Here is a 15,528-nt window from a genome sequence, read left to right on the forward strand (position 1 = left end):
AGTAAAACAAATTCATGCAGAACAGGAAAATAAATAAACACACTGCGCACGAGTGAAGCGAAAGCCTTGCTGCGATTCTTGAGAAGATAGGAGTAACTGTCGGTTACCCAATATCGCGAAGTAACGTCGAAGCGACAACAGCGTCCCTCCAAAAGACAAATTTGGCTCGAATATCGTCGTGCAATTTCAGCCACGCGGTAAACGCAATGCCTTGTTTTAAACGCGAAAGAGACGAGGCTCAGAAACGCTACTGCCGAATTCTTAGCATCAGCGAGTAAGGAATATATTTTACGGAACCACATGAAATGGCAATCACCCCGCACGGGGCCCCTTGAGCAATCTTGGTGATGGTGAGTGGCGACACCGCGTACCCCGAGCCCCCCATACTTAAGCTGTCACCTACCGTGGCTAGAAGTTGAAAGGTGAAGGGTTAGAAGCCTTGAATGGTGGCCGTCGTAGCCTTGGTCAAGCTCCGGCCAATGGGCTCCCTGAATGTCTAGCAGGCAGGGAGCTCCGGGACCTCTTTGACTACCAGGGTAAGGTCAAAGGAGAAAGTTCTCCCGTCTCCCTGCTTTCTAATGTATCATATGGCATTTTCCAAATCCCCCCCCCCCCAGACGTCATCGGCCCCCCAAAAGGGGCCACACCGAAGTATCTTTTCCTCCGTTACAATCAATCTCGCTCCCAAAGCCCGATAATTTCTCGCGCTTTCTGATCATGGAATCTCTTGACACGACAAAACCAGTCACTATCCAGTCCGTGTTTCTAATCTCCAAGTATCTTGAAAGCCTTGTCGGAAAGTCGTACAAGGCTAAGAAACTGAAAACGGGAGAACTTTTGATTGAGGTAGACAACAAACAGCAGTCCGCAAACCTCCATTCACAAACGCGCATGGTCAATGTTGACATCAAGATCACGCCTCAACGCAGCCTTAATAGCTGCCAAGGCGTGATCTCTGATCCAGATCTTATAAGCGAAACTGAAGCCAACCTGCTCGAGGGCCTCCATGATCAGAGCGTGACGGCAGTGAGGCGAATAACCAAACCCCGAAACGATCAAATCATACCTACCAAACACATCATCTTGACGTTTAACCGCTCAACACTTCCTGAGTCGGTCAACGCAGGCTTCGTTAGATGTCCGGTCCGACCGTGCGTGCCGAATCCAAGCCGCTGCTATAAGTGTCAGCGGTTTGGCCACGGCACAAATTCTTGTCATGGGACACTGACGTGCGCCAAATGTGCCGCACAAGATCATCCAACCGATAATTGTGAATCTGAGAACTTCTTCTGTTCGAACTGCCAGGGACCGCATGCTGCTTATTCCAGAAGTTGTGAAAAGTTTAAACAAGAGAAACAGATTATTGCCTTGAAAGTAAACGAGAACATCACCTTCCCCGAGGCGCGAAAGAGGTTCGCTTCCTTCCCTCTGGGCAGGTACGCCGACGCAGCTCGCCGGGGGGCGGAGCGGCCTCTGGTTTCGACGGGGACCCAGTACCGCGAGTCGGACTTAGTCCCGCGCCCGCCCCCCCCCCCTTCCCCCCAGGGTGGCCCCAGGCAGCCCAACCAGCCTCTGCACCGCTCGCTCACCCAGCGGCGGCTGTGGTGGCAACAACGACTGTTGGGAATGCCGCTGCATCCACTGCCTCTTCCCCAACTTGCCAAAGCACACGCAAGGGCACGGAGGAGATGGAGACGGAGGCAGTCGCAGCCACCCCCTCGCCCAACTCACTGCCTGTGCCATCTGTGGTGCGCCCCACGCCTTCGGCACTGGCAGTGCAGGCAAAGAACACCCGAAAGGGTACCACGTCAAGGGGGCCCAGTCCGCTGGGTACCCCCTTGCCTTCAGATGACGACATGGACGTCGAGCCCTTCCGGCTCTCATCGCAGCAGAAGGAACGGGCTGCGACGTCCAGGTCAGTAGAGAAGGCGAGAAAACCCCTTACAAGAGTCCAAGCCCCGAAAGACCATACATAAATAGTCACGCTCCAGTAGCTCCAAACGCATCACAATGGAAGAGAAAACATAATACAATGAAACTGACGAGGCCTTCTGAATAATCTTGACGACGTGCATGAGATTCTGCATGCCAACCAGCCAAGTTTAATGTGTGTCCAGGAAACACATCTGAATTCCAAACACACAAATTTCTTCAATAGGTACCTGGTATACAGGAAAGACAGGAATGGCTGCACACACTCTTCTGGCGGTGTGGCCACAATCACCCGCAAATCCTCAGCATGCCACCCTGTCACCTTGAACACCATCCTTGAGGCTGTAGCCTTGAGCACAATAATATTTAATAGGTTGATAACGGTATGCTCCATCTACATCTCTCCTGATCTTGCACTTCTGAGCTCTGACTTTGAGGCGCTGGTCGACCAGCTTCCTGAACCATACATCCTAACAGGCGACTTCAATGCCCACAATTCTCTTTGGGGCTCTTCTCGCACAGATGCTCGAGGTCGCCTGATAGAGGCGTTTTTATCTTCCTCTGGGGCATGCCTTTTCAACAAGAAACAGCCTACATACCATAACAAAGAACACAATACATACTCAAACCTTGACTTGGCTATTGGTTCGGCAAATCTCTTTTCAATGTCTTGAGTGGGGTGTGGGCACTGACCCATATGGCAGTGACCACTTCTCCACTTCACTAACATATATAGGTAAAGGGCCATGCAGTCCATCTTCCCACAACAGGTTCAACGAAGCGGCAGCTAACTGGAATACATTTACAGAGATATCCAAACTACACCACACACCCATAGGACACCTACACGTTGAAGAAGCTACCCAACTCCTCACGGCGCACATCCTCAACGCCGCCGAAGTGTCCATTCTTCACGCTTCTGGTACCCCGCGCAACCAGAGGAGACCGTGGTGGAATGAGGACTGTAGGCGGGCTCGAGAGGCCCAGAACAAGGCGTGGGGTATCCTCTGTCGGTACCCCACGTCGGGTAACCTTATTTTGTTGAAACGGGCCAAGGCGTTAGGAAAACGTGTGCGCCGTGAGGCAAAACGAGAGAGTTGGCACACCTTGACAGCCATAAACTCTTACACAGACACACACAAAGTCTGGACACGAATACGAAAACTGAAAGGGCAACAGACACAGAGCCTGCCCCTGGTTAGTACAACACGGGACACACTGGAACACCAGGCTAACACACTTGCACAACACTTCAAACGCGTGTCCAGTTCAGCACACTACACAAGCACTTTCATAAAACACAAAACATCTGTAGAAAAGAAGTCTCTGCGTGAAAACAAGTCGCAAACTTCTTACAATTCACCTTTTTCAATCTATGAGCTGGGCGTTGCTCTGAGCACATGCAAGCCTTCAGCTCCAGGTGCAGACAAAATCACATACACCATGATACCCAGACACTCTTGAAACACTCCTACATCTAAACAACAACATATGGCTTTCGGGGCACATTCCTCGCTCTTGGAGGGAGGCCATAGTGGTGGCTTTCCTGAAGGAAGGAAAGGACCCTTCCTCTCCCGCTAGCTATCGGCCCATCGCCCTCACAAGCTGCCTGTGCAAGCTCCTCGAGAAGATGGTAGACAGGAGACTCGTGTACTTTCTTTAGTACAATGGTATTCTCGAGAGCTGCCAGGCAGGCTTCAGGGCGGGGTGGTCCACCAACGACCAAATCGTCGCGCTCGAGTCCTATATAAAGGACGCTTTCCTCCACACACAATATTGTATGACGGCATTCTTTGATCTGGAAAAAGCATACAATACCGCGTGGCGGTATGGCATCCTAAGCGACCTCAAGTCCTTCGGCGTAACAGGTAACATGATGAACACACTTGCCAGCTACTTGTGTCAAAGAACCTTTCATGTGCGTGTTGGAACTGCACTCTCTAAAGTTCATTTGCAGGAAAACGGCGTGCCGCCAGGTGGGTTTTATGTTGCTCCCTTTTTATTGTGAAAATGAATTCTCTTCGGAAGGCGCTACCACCATCCATTTCATGTTCAATTTATGTAGACGACGTTCAACTCTCTTTCAAATCGTGTACGGTGTCTATCTGCGAGCGGCAAGGCCAGCTTGGTGTGAACAAGCTTGCCGGCTGGGCAGATAGCAATGGCTTTAAATTAAATCCAGGAAAGTGCACTTGTGTTTTGTTTTCCAAGGGGTGTGGCGTTCGGCCGGATCCAGACATTCAACTCCACGGTGTCTCTATTCCTGTGAAAAAGAACACCAGTTCACAGGTATTATCTTTGACGAAAAGCTCACATTCATCCCACACATAAAACTACTAAAACATAAATGCTTAAAAACACTGACTTTCCTGAAGCTTCTCTCGCACATTTCTTTTGGTGCTGACAAACAACTTCTTTTACGTTTTTTTACCAGCCTAATAGGTTCACGATTGGACTATGGTATCATTGTCTATGGGTCAGCCACTAAAACAACCCTCAGAATGCTGTACCCTGTCCTTCATCTAGGACTTCGCTTGGCGTGTGGCGCCTTCCGAACTAGTCCAGTCGAAAGCCTGTATGTAGAGTGCAACACATGGCACCTTCAACGTCAACGAGCATACACAGACCTCCTTTATGCCTTTAAAATTTTATCCATGCCACAACATCCTTTTAAAGCAGTTTTTTATGATACATCCATGACTGAACTCCTTTTAAATCGACCATCGTTACCTGCGCCCTTCTCTTACAGAGTTATAGAGGAAGCGTCAGAGCTTGCTGTCTCCTTTTTAGATACCATCCAAAGTTCTGTAACAGATTTCATAGCACCATGGCGTCTCCGCCCTGTGTCATGCGACACATCATTCACACATGTAGATAAAAACCGAGCTCCCACATGAGCTATTCTGCAGCACTTCTTGTATTTGCAGCAGAAGTACCAATGTTCTGAATTTTATACGGACGCCTTTAAAACTTCCACCTCGGTGTCCTGTGCGGCGCATGGGCCCGGCCTTAGTGTCACTAGAACTCTTAACAGTAATACAAGTATCTTTACGGCAGAGGCTTATGGTGTACTTCTGGTTGTTAATCATATCCTTCAAAGCCACATCCCACCATCCATTACATATACAGATGCTCTCAGTGTTGAGCGGGCTTTGTCGTCACCAAAGTCTTCAAAAAATCATGTTATAAATTCAATAGTCAAGGGCATTATGTCTGTGTACGCCCACAAATTTGAACTAGTCCTTTGCTGGGTCCCTGGCCACTGTAGTATAGCCGGGAACGAAGCAGCGGATCGAATGGCTGCTGCTGCTACACTCTCGAATACAGTAGACATAACATGATTACCCTACACAGACGTGAAACCACACATCAGACAACAACTTCGCGAAACATGGAAAACACACTGGAGTGAACAAACAGACAACAAGTTACACGTAATAAAACCACACCAGGGACCATACACCACTGACACACGCAATAGATACATTGAAGTCGCCTTGGCCAGATTACGGATAAGGCACACTCATGCAACGCACTCGCAACTTCTCACTGCATCTCCAAGGCCTCTTTGCAGGAGGTGCGGAGAGGCCCTATCCGTGGAGCAGATACTAATCACACACAAGGCACTTCACACAACACGACACAAACACTTCAGAGAATTCTACAGACAACATATCCCACTACATCCATCGCTGTTTCTAGGTGACGAAGCCATTGTTCCTGTGAAACGTGTGTTTGAGTATTTGTCAGATGTTAAGTTTTTAAATCTCATTTCCTATCACGCATAATCAAATCTGGCCCTATACACCAGCCATCACCATTATCTTTGACTGATTTTACTATGTTCGGTTGACACGTTTACCTACCTTTTTGTGGTAACCACATCACTTCATTAAATAAAGTTTCCTCCGGCGCTCTTTGCCCTCAGTTGGTCTTGCGCCAAAAAAGCCCAACCATTATCATCATCATCAAAATGGTAATCAACATAATCAAAGCTTTGTCCATTCATCAAGCGACTCATGGGAATGACTTTGAGCTCAAGCACGCACACAGCTGGAAGCTTGCCTGAACAAAAAAATAATCCATCTTTGCAACGTCGCACTCATTGCTCCCCGTTCATATCTACCCAAGATGAAAGCGTCCTACTGAGGTTTTCCGCGTCTGAACTGACTGCCTAATTTTGTGATGTTGGTAGTCGTGCGCACTTTTATTCAGGGTCATTCTTATTATCACCGCAGTTATTCTGAGCAACGTGACAGCATTTACTTAAACTGACTGCGTAAACAAGTGGTTACAGCCTTTTTGCCTAAATGCAAAGTCACTTGTTCCAAACGCGACCCGCAAGGGCAGATATATGAGTTATGTGGGGCAGCATTCGACATCTTGATGTTCACTGAAATGTGGTACACGTAGCACTCAGATAGTCTTGTGTTATGGGGGTTGCAATAATTTTATCTGAAATAGGTGGAACAGAAGAGGGGGTGGTGTGTCATAGGAACAAAACGGTCTGCTTTTCGATCTGTTGGTTATAATTGTGCCATTATGGCTTGTCGCGAGATATTGCTGTACGTTGTATGTTCCTCGAGAACATGGTGTTATATACCTATACAAACACAATCTGCAGAGATATGAACCTTTTATAGCAGGACACTTCCTTTCTAGTGGGTTTTACGCTTCTGTTGCATTTCCAAGTCTTTCACACTATTATTGAGTCTTCCACTTTATTATTACCTCGGAGTCGTTGTTACTTTACTGGTTTATTAGTAACTTCCCATGCGAACCTCTTTCATCTTGTGTTTTAGCCTCGGATCATAGCAATAATTTGCCAATTTCTACTTGTAGATTATGTGGTTTCTACTTGTAGATTCGCGTAATTTCACATTCCGTGAAATAACACCTCGCACGCTTCAACACTTTTGACAGTAAATAATGTCCCTCAACTAGCATAGCTAATTTACTGTTAACGACGGAAGTGGGTAGTACGATCAATTTTTTTTTTCAAAAATTTTAAGTGATGGTACATTGAGTCTTTGCCCATGAAAACCCTTTGACCTGACAAGATGACGTAAAAAAATCGATTGAAAATAAGTGGTATAACAAATTGGAACCAAAAACCAAACATATAAAACTTTTTTTCACTCTCTTGGTACGGATTAAGTAACTCAATTGAAAACTGTCCGAAATAAATTGAACAAAGCTATAAAAATTGTAAACCCGGCTTTCAAAAACGCCTTTTTGACGCTTCCCCTTTACGCGGGTGTGTTGTCTTGTGGAAAAAGTTAAAAGACATGTGGAATAGAGGCATCAAACCAAATATCCCCTAACGCCGTACAGTTAAAAACAGGGAATTGAAGGGGACCCAACTTGCTAAGTAGTTTCCATGTCTTCTTTGTGGAAGTAAGCCGCACTCATTCTTCTCCCGAAACTGATATTTGTATTTCACCATTGCAACAACCTCTCTTTCTTGAATCTATATGTGTTAAAACAGCTTACAAAATATTTGAAGGGTTCAAAAGAGCTGAAGCCCGGATGTGAGAGATCTTGAAATTGGGCCGATAAAATGAGTGCTGGATGTGATTACCCCGGAATTACCACGCAACCTCAGCACTGCAATATTCGCTGGTGTCTTTACAACTTACTTGCAGGTTGCAATAGTCGGAAAGAAGGATGAGACAGATGATATACGATATTATCGCCCAGTGTCAATATTGCATATTTTTAGGGGTCTCGAAAGCGTTATAACAGTGGCATTCACAAGTTTTCGCAAGACGAAATACCGGAACTTAAGCTCCAGCTTGGAGTCAGAAAAGGTCCGTCGACAGACCCCGCACTACATGTTCAAAAGGACACCATATATACCAATTTTAAATAGATTGCTGACGTTAGCAATACCGTTAAATTTTAGTAAGGCAGGTAACCATGTAAATGGCTCACTGTTTGCTCCAAACTTTAGATAAACTCAGTTTTCGGGGACCAGCAAACAAACCATCCGATCATATCTTCAGTGTAGATATCAAGTCACAAAGGTGAACCAACGTTCATCCTGCAGTATAACAATTACATGCGGAATCTCACGTGTACTTTCAGTAAATATTTTTGCTGAATTGAGGGTGTATCTCTACCATTTTCGTTACACAAACGTAAGGCATTTGAAATATATTACGAATATATTCGGAGTACATACTGCAAAGACACGGCGGCCGTTGCCGCACAGCTGCTGGCTTGATCTCAGTGTAGCTAACCGAACCTTCGTGCCCAGAATTTATACGATATTATCGCCCAGTGTCAATATTACCTTTTTTTGGGGGGGTATCGAAAGCGTTATTACAGTGGCATTCACAAGTTTTCCGAAGAAGAAATATCTGAATATAAGCTCCAGCTTAGATTCAGAAAAGGTCGGACGACTGACCCCGCACTATTTGTTCAAAAGGAGACGGCTTTCTCTAACCAAAGCGGGCCACCAGGTCCTCTGAGGACTGGGAATGAAAACACCGGGCTACCGTGGCCCACTTCTAGAGCCCCTCTCCCGACCTACTCAAGAACTCGTTAAAATACAACCCTTGCCGCGTAATAAAAACCTGGAGCACCACAGTGGGCGGCGTAAGGCTCGCGCTGAGGCCAACTCACTACAGTACAGTCGAGATGCTGACGCATTCTTCACAGACGCGGCAGCATACTCCTCCTATCCAGCGTTCGCCTTGGCAGTAAACCCCGCCCAAGGAGGACAGGCTACCACTGCCTCTGTCGAAACACTCTCACCAGTTCAAGCTGAGGAGGTGGCAATCGCACTTGCCATCTCGTCTACCCAGGCTACCACTGTTGTGACGGACAGCCAACAGACCTGCCGGCATTTCCAGGCCGGAACCGTTCACGCTGCGGCCCGCGCAATGCTACTCCGCCACCCGCCGCAGCGACAGATCCACGTAATATGGACTCCAGCCCATCAGGGAATGAATGGGAACGAGATGCCGCACGACCTTGCCCGATAAATGACACGCCGCACGAGGAGTGCAGACACCGCCTCGGAGAGATTTACTCCCCTCCTGATGTATACAGAATGACGCAACATCTACGCCTGGCCCGACGCACCCTTCCTTCACCCCACCGACACGTATCTAGCGAGCAGGCATGCCAAAACCATGCTTTGGAAACAAACACCTTTCTCCACCCAAAAAGAGTCTGCCGCTACTCCGAAGAAATTACGTCCCTTAGCTGCCCCTTCTGTGGAGCAGACTGCACTCTTTTCCACATGGTTGGTGGAAGCCCCTCCCACCCTCTCCCCAAGCCGAATCCTTACAACTCTCCCTGGCTCTGGAGGCGCGCCCTGTCCAGCTCAAACCTTTCCGACCAGCTTCGGCTGGTGGAGCGGGCTGTAGCGGCTGGTAAGGCATATGGGCTCTTTGACTTAGGAATTCACCTCCTGTAGAGCCAACGGAACCTTTTCCCTCAATAAAGATATTTATTATCCTCCACCTCCGTGCCCAGAATCAACGGCGGCGTTCAGTAAACTGACCTAGTGAAGGAGCTTCCCTCTTGAGTTGTACGTCGTCTGGCAATCTTTCGTGAGTCGGTGGCGTTTCTTCTACTGAATGAAATATAAGTTGTCAGTTGTGAAAAGTTATAAATGGGTAGAAAAAAAAACGAACGAAGCGAACATTTTTCTCTACTCTATCTTGACAGATAATGCCTGCGTGAAACATACAGCAGGTGCTGGGCTCAGAACTAAGCGCTGGCTGCTTCTAGTTTTTCGTTGTATTTGAGAAGCCTTCGCACTGACACAGCGAGTTCCTAACTCACCGATTTGCATCCTGGCCCTGCGCTGGTGTTAATAATAGTTATGTTGCCAGATCGCCTTAAAGAAACTTAAACAAGCTATCGTACATGCGTCTGTCAAAGACACAAGCCACGCCAGTTTGGCTGGGACCGTGTTTCACTTGCGCCTTCAGAATCGCACGGATTTTTTTTTCAACCTCATTTTTACTCCCTTTTTATATCGAGTATGCACGAGCCAAGCGTACGCCTACCAAATTGTTCTAAAGCGGCCGTCCACTTTGACACGGCGGGCACAGTACGTATGAATACTGGCCTGCCAAGTCTCTCCGGTTTATGATAGAGTTCTGATCAAGTGCTGTGGCGTACACACGGTGGACGGTACCATACCTGAACCGTCTTTCTAATCTTCTACAACTATTTGATAACATCTGCCTACGATCATTCTGTTCAAACATAGGTTGGCTGTGTTTTACGAAGTAGAACACTATTGGGTTGTATGAGCTCTAAAAAACGCTGACAATCGACCCGGTGAAGGTGGTTCGGAAACGGAGCTAGAAACGACACTCCGGACAATTACTGACGCTACGTGGCCTAAATTCCCACCCGTGGCTCTACAAAGAGCCAAGAATAGTGACACCACAGGTAATAAAAAACACTTAACCACATCTTTTATTACTTCAAAAACATATTCTTTGCTACGTGTAAATACATGGTTGATTCATAAACGGTGGTAGGTTGAGTTGTGTTGGTGAAGCGCTTGCACAAAAACTTTTTTATAAATTTAAAGGAATCTCACACTCAGCATTAGACAACCTCACTTATCCTCCGTCTTTGCCACTGGCGACACAGGCGACTAGATCGGCGGCATAGAAGAAGGAGGAGTAACACGCCATGCGTTTGAGTGAGCTTCATTTCTTTTATAACTTCTCGTTCACGCGCAAGCCTGACACGGCAGTTAAACTTGCCGTGGGCGGAGCGCACAGCGGCGCCAGATGTCGCGTGACGCTATCAAGTGGCATTCAGCGAGAACGCTGGAACAAAACATGCAGATGTGCTCGGTGAGTGCACCGTCTGACCGCCCCGTCTCCCCGTGGGTTCCTAGCTCAAACGGTCAGACAATGAGCTCTCGCTCCGTTTCTCCATTCGATGCAGGTTCAATCCTTGGCGGTTCTAGTAACTTCTTTTGTTTGATTCCGGGAGTTTTTTGTTGACACCAACGGTCCGACAGAACACTTGAGGTAGATGTAAAAAGCTCTGCTTCAGGAGTTCGAAATTTGTAACCCTTAACAAAAACGTTTTTATTGTGTTTTTCCATCCGGTGAAGCCAATTTACGCGACGTGGCGGGGTTCCTCCTCGCCACCGCCGACCCCTGCATCACAACTGCGTTGCTTCTGGCCACCATCGACGCCTCTGTCACAAGTTGCGCATTCGGCTGAAAACGGCAGTAGCCCCAGTATCAGGTGATGGACAAGAACACACGGAAACGCGAACGGACTTGAAAATGACCCAAAGCCCCCGTCGTCCAGGACGCCTCAAATTCAACCTCACCGGGTATACGTTGTGATTTGGAGGGACACTACCCAGCTAGAACACTGGCGTGAGCCCATAATTCTCGTTCTACGTGAAAGGGTCACCGAACGACATTTTCGCCGGTGTGTTTCACGCCTAAGTATGCGCCCATCACCCATTGGCTCTTTATGCGTGCGCGAGTTGCGGAGGCTCGTTTAGAAATGGGACATGCATACACAACTGGGCTCCATGCGCTACTGATAATGTCCCTGCTGTTGGTTGGAGATTTAAACGGGGAGGTCCCATGGCTCAATGCGTCATGTCAGCTGTCCTCCCTAGGCGAGCGGTTTCGTTCTGGGTTTAGGGGTTACGCAGAATATAAGATGCCTAAGACGGGGGATGGTAATGGAGTCGCAGCTCGTACGATGGAATGTTGCTTGAGACATTGGGCTAACGCATGTCGTTGGCTGGGACGAACAGCGCAATTTAAGATGCGTCGGTCCTAGCAGAAGCGCGAATAGCCACGAAAACAATGGAAAGCTGGTCCCGCCACCCTTGCGCCCTCTGGTCCGAGCTCGTCTAGTAGCTGCAAATTTCTCCGGGCTGAACGAGAACACGCCCGCTTGGAACGCCGACGTGGGGCAAAGTTACTTGTTAAGCCTAAAGAGCTTTTATAGCGACATTTCAGACGGTGTATTTCACTTCTAAGCTCGTCCACATAACCGGCTGAAAACTTTGATTATGACGAAAATGATCATAAACGTTGGCAGCCAGTTGATGATGATTATGACAATCATCATCATCAACGGCAAAGTATCCTCCGATCTCAGTGATCGTTGTCCTACTTACTTTACTACTTAAACTTTTCCTTCTGCACCAGCTCAAAGTAGGTGCGCAAGGTTCATAGCTATTACGGATACGAAACTACAATCCTTCCGGCAAATTATTGGTGAAGCATTGTCGACCCAATGATGTAACTCTCATTCAGTCAATGAAGCTTACCATTCGCTTGTTCATAAGTTTTAAAAGCTTTACAAGATTTGTTTTTCAATAATAAGACAACACCACAAAAATTTCAAAGCCATGGGTTTCTGCTAGCTTTTTCAGAATGATTAAAAGGAAGGACAGTCTGTACCATAGCTTTCTGGTAAGCTGAGATCACAATGACTACGTTGTGTTTAAGAAGTTTAAGAATAAATTTAATAGTACATTTCGGAAAGCGAAGCTTGACTACTACTCTAAAATTTTCACAATAAATAAGAATGACCCTTGGCTAGCTTGCTGTTCAATAAATGAAATAATCAACAAAAGAAACGCAAGAAGTGACATTGGGCAACTAATTAATGATGGGTCACCAACATCGGGTGTTCCCTTGGCACACCCGATGATTGCTTTAATACCGCTTTCTTTACTCAGCCGATAACAAAAAACAACAACAAACAAGCGTGTTTAAGAATTTCAAATATTAGAACAGGCTCAGTGTTTCTGGACCCCACAGATACACCAGAAGTGTTCGCTGTCATAATGTAATAAAAAATAATTCCAGCACTTACATTGACTCACATTGAAGCCTGTTAAATTTGTTGCTGACATTGCAGCATTACCATGGTGTCAGAACCTTACACTTTCACTATAATTATAGGTGTTTCAAGCACGAATGAAACGCAAAGGTTACAGTTGTTTTCACGTCACGCTAAACAGACGTCATAAGTAATTATCGCGCCATCTCTATTCTGCCTGGTTTTTCTTAAGCGCAAAAAGAATACTACTCGTATTTTGCTGAAGTTCCTTGATGCGAATCAGTTATTATAAAAATCCCAGTTCTGCTTCCGTAAACGTTTCACTACAGAATCGGCTTTATTATACTAAAAAGTAATGATATTACCCTACATAAAAAATAAACTGTTAACGTTTGAAGTCTTTCTGGACTTTCTTAAGGTTTTGAATTTCTTAAACCACGATACCTCTCCGCGAAATTAACAAGTACGAAGTGAGATGCACGACACTCAAAATGTTTGCTTCATATCTTAAACACCGCAGCCACATGTGCATATTGATGTTTTTCTTTATTCAAAAGTTACCGAAAATGCGGTGTCTTTCAGGGCAGCATATTGGGACCTTTTCTTTTTAATGTTTACATTATTTTCCTGGTAACGATTCCTCAACAAATTAGATTTGTAATATATGCTGATGACAAGTCATTTTTATGTTTGGTCCTAGAACTACAGAAATAATTCTGCAAGCAAAATATATCCTAAAATGCCTTTGAAATTAGTTTAACGCGAGAAATCAAAATGAATTTCCAGAGACATCTGTGTTTGTATCCTAAGATGTAAAGCGCGGTAGCGACACTTTTACTCCCACGGTCTGTTTTCTTACGAATGCTGCATTTCCAAACTATGCTCAGTCACACTGCGGTGCTACCCGTACAAGCACAAGAGGGAAATCTGCATGGCCTGCTGGTCAGCCGGCCACCGCAAAGATGTCTGTCCTAACCACTCCACTCGCCCTCACTGCACCATTTGCGGAATCATGGGCCCTGCCCCCAACCACCCCTGTTGCCCCACCTACATCCTCTGTGGCGAGGGCCACCACACAGGAGAAAGTGGCTCAAACAACAACTGCATCACGCCACGCCCCCACCCTGGCCACTTTCCTCGGGCCCCCAGACCCCCATTCCGTCCCCTGCAATGAGACTCGCACTCACTCTCACCCTCAACCACTTCCTCTGCCATCATCACCCTTTGCTCTGAAATAGAATCGGCCTTCACCTCTCACCGCCTGTACACCGAAGCCAAAATCCAAACTCCGCAGACCACCGTACATGATCTTCACCAAGGGGTTTTCCAATGGATGCGAATGACCCCACCACACATGGTTCCCCTCCCACGCACCCCTTCCTCTTCTTCCGAACATGACCCAAACCTCTAACCCCTTTCACATCTGGCGATGGGATTGCCGATTCTTTCGCACCAATTAGGAACAAATACAGGCCCACATTGCCGACACGGAACAACGCCCTGCCCTAATTGCCCTCCAGGAAACTAATCATTCTGCTAAACTCCAAGACTACACCACGAACTCCCGTACTGAATTCCTTCAAATCGACACACTTGTGCAACACAACCTCGCAGCACAGCACAACACTTTTACGTCCCCTATTCCTCACCTCCTCACCACCCTCCTTGTCCCCAAGACTGCTCCCAGTACTCTCTATGTCCTCAACATATACTGCCCCCTCCAAACCAAACACATCTTTCAAATACCTCTTCCACCAAGCTATCTTTGCAGCCAAACGGAACCCCTAATCATCATTGGCGACTTCAATGCCCACAACACTGAATGGGGCTATTCCCTCTCTACGCGTAAAGGTCGCCTTCTGTCGGACTTGGCCCACACCCTTCATCTTACCGTCCGGACCGACCCCTCGCTTCCTAATCGCATAGGCAATAATGTCCAGCGCGACACCACCCATGACTTGACATTCCGTGGCAACCTTTCTACACTCACCACTGCCCATACCCCCCAAACATTAGGTAGAGATCACTTCCTTATCGAAACTAAACTCCCTGTCAAAGGCACCCCAAAAACGTCCCGCCGCTCTCTCCCTACACACACTAAGTGGCTATCTCTCCCGTAGGTCATCCCCTCTTCCTCCCACCAACGGCTCCAACGAGGAACTAATGGACTGGACAACCCAAATTCTTACTGCCAAAGAAACGGTAACGAAAACTCTCGACCCCACACCCCCTGTTGGAGCTTTCGACGACGATGAGGACGACGCAACCAGCGCGCGTAACAGACCCAGAGACGACGAAGGCGACGACCAAGCGGGGCGACGAGATCGCTGCTTTGAGAACGGTTCTCTGTACCTAATGTAGATATATTGCATTTTCCTGGACGACGGCTTCTTTCTTTGCCTCCCTGGACGTTTTGCACGTGGGGCCGAAACCCGGGACGACAAGCGACACGAAGAGGTGAGCCATGCAGCGGAATTCAGTTCTCCTACCACCATGCTCACCCGAAGCCAGGAGGAGGCGTTGAGACAGCGGAACCGGCTCCGGATTGCCTATAACCGCCTTTTCGAATTCCATCAAAAGCTTATCGCTGAACTGACGCCCACTCTTGAGAAAGCCAGAGACGGCGAGGCCGCTGTTTCGATTGCGAGGCTCCAGCACAGCCAAGACCGACTTGCTGCTGTTAGTGAGAAGCTGGATGCCCTTGCTTCCGAAACCACTATTGACGGCCAACACAACAACGCCTTACAGTCCATTAAAGAACCATACATAATTATCCGCTACCTAAAACATAGT

This window comes from Haemaphysalis longicornis, unplaced genomic scaffold (assembly GCF_048455015.1).
Source record: "Haemaphysalis longicornis isolate Haplotype H1 unplaced genomic scaffold, Haemaphysalis longicornis Haplotype H1 scaffold_11, whole genome shotgun sequence".
Classification (NCBI taxonomy): Eukaryota; Metazoa; Arthropoda; class Arachnida; order Ixodida; family Ixodidae; genus Haemaphysalis; species Haemaphysalis longicornis.